General features: G+C 58.8%; 1 pseudogene; it reads right to left on the reverse strand.

The window, feature by feature from the left end:
• Window positions 1-8,546, reverse strand: part of LOC105509275 — a 14,164-nt pseudogene extending 5,618 nt beyond the window's left edge.
• Between the last annotated feature and the right edge of the window lie 336 nt (window positions 8,547-8,882).

The raw sequence follows: 8,882 nt of genomic DNA on the forward strand, positions 1-8,882 counted from the left end.
GGCCCTCAGCACCCACCTCTGTGTGAGAACAGCACAAGCCTGCCGTCCAGCTGGGCCTGTGTGAAGCTGCACACCTTGGTGCCTGGCACTGCCCACAGCACTACCCGCCCATTGCTGGGTTGCTCAATGGTGTAGACGAGGTCCTCAGGCCTAGAGTAACCGTCCATGCTCCTCAGGGCCTCTGTAGGGATGGGCGCAGGGGCCCCCTCCCACATCTGGAGACACAGGCCTGTGAAGGTTCTGCCTTGCCCTGCTCACCCACCCCTTCCTCCCCGGCTCTGGGCTGCCACCAGGGTTCCAACTCTGCCGCGGCTCAGGCCCTCAGGTGGCATCGAAGCTGGCACTGCTCTGGCTTCCCTGCACAAAAGGCCCTCCCCACATTCACCTTCCCTGTCACCCCAGGGAAGGTCCCAGGGAAGGTCACCCTCCAGGCCCAGCCTCCTCACTCTCCATCTGCCCTAGTCCTGCGTGTCCCTCAAGGCCAGCTTGTGTCTCCTACCCAGGAAGGCCCCTGTTCTTACCCTCACCAAGTTCTCACCCCCAGAAACCCCCAAGGCTGACCAACAGTGCTCCTTAATCTGTCTCACTGGTGGGGCAGGGGTCTCCTTTCAGAGCCTCCGTGTGTGCCTGGCCAGGGCCGGGCACAGGTGGGAATGGTGATTTTAGAAACGGGCCCTCCTTCCAGCTGAGGGAAGGGTGGGTGGCGCGGAGAGTGGGGGGCTGATGGTTGGCACTGTTCTGCAGCACAGAATCAGCGCTGCGATGGGCCCAGGTGCTTCCAGAGCAGTTACGGGCCCTCCTCACGTTGGGCGAAGGGGACCCCTTTTCAGGCCTCCCACTTGCAAGCACAGCAGGCGCCTGTTCCTGAGGTCCTGGTACCAGTCTTGCTGGGTCAATTACTTGCGGGCAGAGCTGCAGTCGGACTCACATGCCTGGAAAACAGAGCCTTCTGGCATTCCTGGGCTCCCTCCCCTGGCCCCAGGGAGCCCTCAGGCCGACTCTTGGTAGGAGGGGCTGTAATGTGGGGGGCAGGGCCCCACTGCAGGGCTCCTGGAGCAAACACGGGTGGATGGCACCACCTGGTGGCCACGCTGCCACACAGCCGTCCTGGCCTGTGGTTCCAGAGCACTGTGTCCCACTCTCCTGTGGCCTCTGCACCATGAGGCCACCCTCTATGGGCACATCCTAGACCACCAAAGCCCCCCTCAGCGCCCCATGTCAGAGACAGCCCAAGTCAGCTCTCCTGTGGAACCTTCAGTGACTCTTGCTGACCGCAGAGGATGCACCCCGGAAGCCGGCATTCAAAGCCCTGCCATGTGGGCTTAGTGAAGCCACGCCCTTTCTGTTCTACCAGAACTACTTTCACAACCATGGAGAAGTTCCATCCCATGTCTGGGCCTCAGCTTCCACCTCTGCCAAACAGGGGCCCTGCTCTGCTGTGGCACAAGGGGCAGGAGTTTGGGGAGCCAAACCGTGGCCTTCACTTGCTGGGGTGAAGGTGGGAAGCTTATTGGCTCCTGCCCTGACACCTGCCCTTACGGGCTTGTAAGTGATTCTGTCGGGAGTTCTGGTCCTGAGCCACAGGAGAAGGACCAGCAGAGCCACCTGTGGCCGCTCAGAAGTCTGCCCACCTTACTTGCAAGCGTCCAACAACAAAACTTCCCACCTGTGTTCCATTTCAGCACAATCTCACAACTCTCCTTCCAGCAATCCTGTGAGGCATGCGGCAGCGTCCCCATTTTGCAGAGGAGGAAATAGGCTCAGAGAGGGGGAGCTCTGTGCTGGGAAGTAGGGGAGGCTGGCCTCTTTCTCGAAGCAGACATGGGGGATGGTGCCAGGAATACTCTCACCTGCAGGCCTGTGTTTGTAGTGAAGATGGGGAGGTTGGTCACTGACAGGCAGGACGGTGACAGTGAAGTCCACAGGATGGCTCTGGCGGTCCATCTCCGAGGCGTCAGTCATCAAGACAAAACTGTGTCAGTGTCTCGCTCCCGTCGTGCACGTAGCGGATCAGCGGCTCTTCAACCGATGGGCAGGCCCAGGGCTAGTAAGGCCCCAGCAGCACCCTTCATGTCCTGCCTTTGGGTGCAGGAGGAGACTGACTCTTTTAGGGTTTCAGCTTCCATTGGTGGAAAATGGGGACCATAAGTTCTGGCTCCCAGAGGAGCTGTGAGGAAGAAAGGAGATACAGTATTTAAAGCACAGGTGCTTCTGAAATGTGACTCCCCATCTCCTCTCTGTGTATAACCCCCAGACTGGGAGTTCCCGGGGCTCCCTCCATTCTGCCCCCAGAGCTGGGCTGCAGCCCCTGGGCCTCTCTCACAGCTGTACCTCTCTCTAGGAGAAGGCGCTGAGGGTCCTGGCTTGAGGTCCGTCCTCCTTTTGCAGTGCCCCATGCCAGGCTGAGGCCGAGGAGAGTGGGAAAGTAGGGCCCGATGATGTGGAGCAGTGGAGGGGCCAGGGTGAGGCTGCCACCCTCGGGGTCGCTGAAGTTTTACACCTCCAGTGGGATGGCAGCAGGCAGCACCTCTAGCTCCACATGGACACCCTTGAGGGGAGCACCCAGGCCCGAGGGCACATCCAATGAGAAGGCATCGCTCCAGACCTCAGGGCGGGAGTGCAGGTACAGGACCCTGCCCACGTCCACTGCCTCCTGGGAGAAGCTCTGCACAGGGTCCAGGCTGGGTGGCTCATCTGCCAAGATGCCACGAGACACCATCACCAGGTAGCCGGCACTCGGTGGACTCTTCACTGAGAATATGATGTCTGCCGGCGGCACTGCCTCCTGGGCTGCCTGGTTAACAGAGGTCACAAGGACTCACAGGGGGCCACAGAAGGGGTCTCACAGGGGTCCACTGTGGCCCTAAGCAGCCAGAGCAGGCTTGATCTTGCCTCACTTATTCCTCCAGATACCACTGCTCATTTAGACACACAAACACACATGTGGGTTCACACACACAGCAGCCAGGCATGCAGCTGGTCACATTTTTTGTTTTTTGACAGTCTCACTCTGTCACCCAGGCTGGAGTACAGTGATGTAATCACAGTTCCCTGAAGCCCCAACCTCCCAGGCTCAAGGGATCCTCCCACCTCAGCCTCCCAAGTAGCTGTGACCACAGGCAAGTGCCACCATGCCCAGCTAATTTTAAATTTTTTGTGTAGAGATGGGGTTTCATTGGGTTGCTCTGGCTGCTGGTCACATGTCAGTACCCATCCCACACACGGTTACAGGGGGTCAGTCACACAGCTTGAGATGCACTCCCCCGGGGAGGTGCATAATCACATATCCCCAGACTCAGTGACACAGACACACAAGTTCATCATATGCTGACGCAGCCACACATGTACATATGCGCGTGTGCGCACACACACATACACACACAGGCCCCCCTGCTCAGGATCTGTTCAGGCCTGTGGCTGGTTTGCAGGCAGTGCCTCCCCAGCCCCTGCTATTACCACCCAGGACTGTCAGAGGGCGCCCTGCCCCACCCCTCCTGGAGGCACAGCCGCCTTTCAGCTCAGGCCCTATGGAGCTCATGCCCCAAAGGCCACATGGGCTTCCTCACCTGATGGGCCAGTCACAAGAGACTAAACCACCCCCAAACTCACATTCCTGTTCTATGCCTTTGCCTGGAATGTTCCTCCTGCCTGGAATACCACTCCCCATTCTCTGCTACCGATGGCCTGTGCTCTTCAGAGCCTGGCCCAAACATTGCCTCCTTCCGCAAGGCCTTTCTGACACCAGATCTGCTGGCTCACTGTCGGCCCCAAGCTCCAGACATGCAGACCAGAAGGGTCTCCGAAGTAAGTAGTGTGGGAGAGTAAGGCTGAGTGGGCAAGGACTGGGCTGAGGTCACAGGGCAAGTCCTGCTGGAGTGAGCCTGCTGGAGGGCCCGTGGCTGCTCTGTGGGGTTCCTGGGTGGGCAGAAGCTCAGGACAGACGCTCCTAGTCCTGGTCTGGGCTCTGAGAAAATAACGGCGAACATGTGGATCTGAAGAGCAGCCACCTGTCTCCACGGCCAGCAATCCCCAAAGTTCAGGACCCATGATGCCCTCCCAGGGAACTGACTGCAATGCAGATTCTTGGGCTCCACTTCAGAGATTCAGTAGGGCTTGGTGGGGCCCAGGAATCTGCATGCTCAGCCACGCCATGGACACGAGTGGACATGATTTCTGGAGGCACACACAACTCCCAGGAGGATGGGTGTACAGCAAGCTCCCCAGAAATTCTTGGGAGCACAACATATACGGGAGCACATCTGAGACACGTGCACACATGCAACTGGGACCACCACAGCCACAGCCCAAGTCACATGTGTACGTGGCATGGAGGCTGAGGGGGAGGCCCTCTACCTGGCCCACACCTCCGCTCACCACCTCCAGCTGGTCCCTTCTGATTTCAGCTGCCTCTCCCTGGAAGACGTAGATCTTCTTGTGCCGGACCAGCTTCAGTGGGGCCAGTGGGCCCTCTAGGGCAACGGTCACTTGTAGGGTGGCATCCGTGTGCACTGGCCCCACTTCCATTGAGAAGGCCAGGGTGTCGCGGGGGCTGAGGCTGCCATTGAGGCCGTAGAGAATGGCTCCATCTAGCAGGTCCTCCTGGGAGAAGGCTGTGGCTGGCTGCATGGCCCAGAGCAACTGCCCCCAGCGAGGGCCAGCTGTGACATGGTAGTGCATCTCATCCCCACTGTGGATGTCAAGGTTGGTGTCCAGGTGGAGCTCAGCTGTGTCAATGGTGTCCTGACCTCCTTGAGGGACCACAAGGCCAGAGCCTTTGGCCACACGGAGGTAGGGCTCTGAGGCCTGCACCCCCAGCAGTGCAGTGGTCTGGTGTTGCCCATCAGACACCTGCAGCTGGATCCAGCCGTGATCAGCCCAAGTGCATGAACAGGACTCGCCTCTTTCTGAGGTCCTCCTGGGTGAAGCGGTAGATGGGCCGCGTGGGCTCATCCACGGCCACGATACTACCAAAGAGGAGGTCCTTGAGTGTCAGCACCAGCTAGGCGTCAGCAAAGCCTGAGTCTGAAGGCCACGTCGTCTGTAGTCAGCAGCCGCCACCCACCCCGGGCCACATGGAAGACGCGGCTGATGGTCTGCACAGGGGCGTGGTCATTCACGGGTTGGATGGCCACCCGGAAGACACCCCGTACCTCCTCCCAGGCCATGTCACCACAGCTCTCACCCTGGCGGGTAGCAACAAATGGGATATCATCTTCTGTGGTCTCGGAGTCGTCATGCTGGTAGACCAGCCGGCCACGCAACAGGCCTTCATTGGTGAAGGATGTCACCATAGTGGTCTTGTCCTGTGTCCCACGCCAAGCCAACCTCCCATGGCGGGGCCGCTCCATGACCTCATAGAGGTAGCTGGCACTATTGAGACTCTTGACAAAGAGGTGGTCAGCAGAGAGGACCCCCTCACCACCCTCAGGCACCACGAGGAGGACATTGGTGAGGATGGGCGCATCTGGGTCACCACCAATGTGGATGGGGAAGGTATAGAGCAGGGAGAAATATGGCGGAGCTGTGACACGGAAACGGAAGGTGTCCTCGACTGCCTCCGAGGCATGTGCCGTGGCCCCATAGGTCACCCGGCCAGCCTGTACATCATCCTGGGTGAAGCCCTGACTGTCTGACAGCCTCGTGCCCTGTAGTTGAAGGTTGCCTTTCCTGGGAGCCTGAACCACCTCACAGTGGAAGGTTAGGGGGCTTGGGCCTGCTTCCTCCAGGGTGGCCTCCAGGTGGGCTGTGGTGAGGGTCTCCTGCTGGGTGTTCTGAGTGTGCAGTGGCTCCAGCAGCAGCATCCACACGGTGGCTCTCTGGATGGTCACTGGGAAGGACAGATTGCTCAGGATCTCCTGGCCCACCTGCACCTCCAGGGCCAGGTTCTCCACGGTGTCCTCGGTGCGGTGCTGTGGGTCGGTGCTCAGGTACCTCACATGGCCCTGCTCCACATCCCGCTGGTGGAACGCTTGTGTGGCCCACCACTCAGCACCCTCCACCCCACCTGCCCCCTGCTTCTGCAGCTCCCCAAACTGCAGGGCTCTGGTGACGCGGAACAGCATGCCCCACGGCATTGGTCTCCACTGACAGGTTGGTGGGCAAGAAGGGCATGGCAGAGCCTTGGGCCTTGCTGCGGTGGATCTGTATGGCCGGCCGGATGGCCACCACCTTCAGCGTGGCCGGGGAGCTGGCCTGCAGTCCATCGCTGACCTGGAACGTCAAGTCCTGTGCAGGGCCACCGTGGTGGACATAGACTAGGCTGCCGGCCTCTAACCCTCGGCAGGAGAACTCAGTTGCCGGCTCCCCAGGCTGGTCTCGGCGCTGCACGGGGAGGCCAGAGGGGGCTCCAAGGAACTGGAAGGTGAGGCCCTCACAGGCAGAGTCCGGGTCATAGGCCTGGAAAACCTCGGGCCCCAGCGGCTTCTGTGTGTGTTCCAGGATCACCATGAGGCTGCCATGTGGGAAGATGATGTGGGGTGGGTCATTGACAGGGTTGACCTGGATGGGCAGGAGGTCAGTTTGGCCCCTCTGCAGGCATGAGGGCATAGGCACCCGAGCCGTCACTGACACCTCCAGCACCAGCTGGTCGGAGGTGTCCTCAGAGCCATCGTGGATGAAGTGGGCCTTGCGGTTCACCACGTCCAGGAGGGTGAACATTTTTTGTGCCTGGGCGCCTGGGCTTGAGCTCACCGTCACATGCCCCTCGGGTCACGCTGAACTGCACCTGGGATTTGAGCAGCTCAGAGGAGACTGCAGTCATTGAGGGTAGCTGCATGGAGGCAACCCCTCAGGGCTCGGCTGGTTCCCCTCAGATAGGACAGGCCAAGGCTCCCAGTGCCCCCAACAAAGAGCCCATAGGGGACCTCTATGGGGGCTCCTGGGACTGTACAGGAGGCGTTCAGAAACCTATCAACTGACATTGTGGCCCAGCCTTCTATGACAATCAGCACCATAGTATGGGCAATGGAGTCACTCAGCAGCTTCTCTGCTGGGGGTCTGCAGCCTCAGCTCCTCCTGGCTCAGGACAAGTCTGACCTTAAGAGAGATGGGGAGTGAGAGATGGGGGACAGCACTTTGAATCCATCATTTCCCTTATAAAAGTATAGTGTGTTCCCCACACTTGGGGCCCCAGAGTGGAAAACCTAGGACAAGGGCCTCTGGTACCACTCCTCTTGCCATCCTGCCATCTCTTTACTCATCCTCCAAACACTCACCAAAGGGACTCTGGGCCAGGCCTGGATGGGCTCTGGGGACCGTGATGTGAATCAGATGTGGTCCTCGCCCACAAAGAACTGACACACAGCAAGATGCTCTCCTAGAAATCCAACCTGATTTTTAAATTCTCCTCCTCTTTCCTCGAGTGAGAGGTGCCAGAAATACTGTCTTGGAATCTAGATTTCACCCCTGGAAAAATAGGTAACTGGGAATGCAATGACAGCAGCAGACTGGCCAAGCCCTAGTCCTCTCCCCACTGGGGTGTGGAAGGAGATGGCTGACCCAAATTTTTTTTTCTTTTAAAAATAGAAATGGGGTCTCATTGTGTGGCTCAGGCCAGCCTTGAACTCCCAGGCTTAAGTGATCTTCCCACCTTGGCCTCCCAAAGTGGTGGGATCATAGGCATGAGCCGCTGCACCCAGCCTGACACAAATTTGGAATAAGACCCTGGGTTCTTAACTCTTCATGGTTTGGGAGAAGACTCAAGAAAGAGCCACAAGACTCCTCACTAACAAAACTTGTGGTGTCTTGAAGGATGAAATGGAAAAATGAGGAAGCTGAGGCAGTACTGCTGCTGTTACTGTCGTGGACAGGCAGTGGTGCTGCAGAGAAATTGGTGCAGTGCCACAGGGATGCACAGGGGTCGTGGGGACCCAGGAGGGGGCCTCGCCCAGGAGGAGGGGATGTCCACACTGAGACTTCAAGGAGAGGCTGGAGTTAGGCATGTGCAGGGAATGGGTGAGGCACGCACCTGGCAGAAGGAGTGTGGTGACCAAAGGCCTGGCATCAAGCGACTGTAACATGGCCGGGAACTGAAAGCAGTTCAGTGCGGTCAGAGCACAAGGGGCCAGCGAGGGCTTGTGGTGGGAAACGTGGTTGGAGGGAGCTCGTGGGCAGAGCCAGTTCATGAAGGATTTACCATTTCCAGGCTGCTGCTGCCCATCCCACAGTGGAGAACTTGAGACCCTAATTTAAAACACAAGGTCACACAGCCAGCTGGGGTTCACTCAAAGCTAGAGAAGGAATCCCACCCTGAATCCCACCCGGATCCCAGGGGGACGTCACTGACCTGCAGGCGTCCAGAGTAGAGCTGCAGCAGGAGGTGGTCAGCTGGGCCTGCTGCCAGGAGAAGGAGGGCTTCAGGCTGGGACGTGGAGAACTGCAGCTGTAGGTCTATGTCGGTCAGAGCTGTGGCCACAGGCACCTCCAGGTGGTTCTCACCGAAGAAGGAAGCTGTATGAGAGAGGGAGCTGTGGTCCAGGCTCAGATGCTTGCCTGGAGGAGGTGAGGTGCCACAAAGAGGTACTGGTGGGTTGAAGAAAGGGGTCCATGCTGGCGCACCCTCATGGTTCTGCTATATGGTGCTGTCTGTGAGTACTGCCTAGATCCCAGCATCTCCTTGGTCCTGGCACCAGAAGGCACAGCCTCACCTTGTGAACAGTTAGACCTTGACTTTGCAGGAGGTCAGACCCAGAAATTCCAAGCAACTCAGGTCTCCTCCTTGGAGGTTCCTGGAGCCGGAGGCCTTTGCCAGCTCTGACTCACCTCCCCTGGGCCCCAGAGGAGTCTTCCTCCCGGGTCTGGGTCCCCCACCCCACCCAAAGGGAAACATCACTGGCCTGATCACCTGGCTTGGTGGTCACAGCCCCGAGGAATGGAGTTTCTGG

This window comes from Colobus angolensis, unplaced genomic scaffold, assembly GCF_000951035.1.
Source record: "Colobus angolensis palliatus isolate OR3802 unplaced genomic scaffold, Cang.pa_1.0 Scaffold172, whole genome shotgun sequence".
Classification (NCBI taxonomy): domain Eukaryota; kingdom Metazoa; phylum Chordata; class Mammalia; order Primates; family Cercopithecidae; genus Colobus; species Colobus angolensis.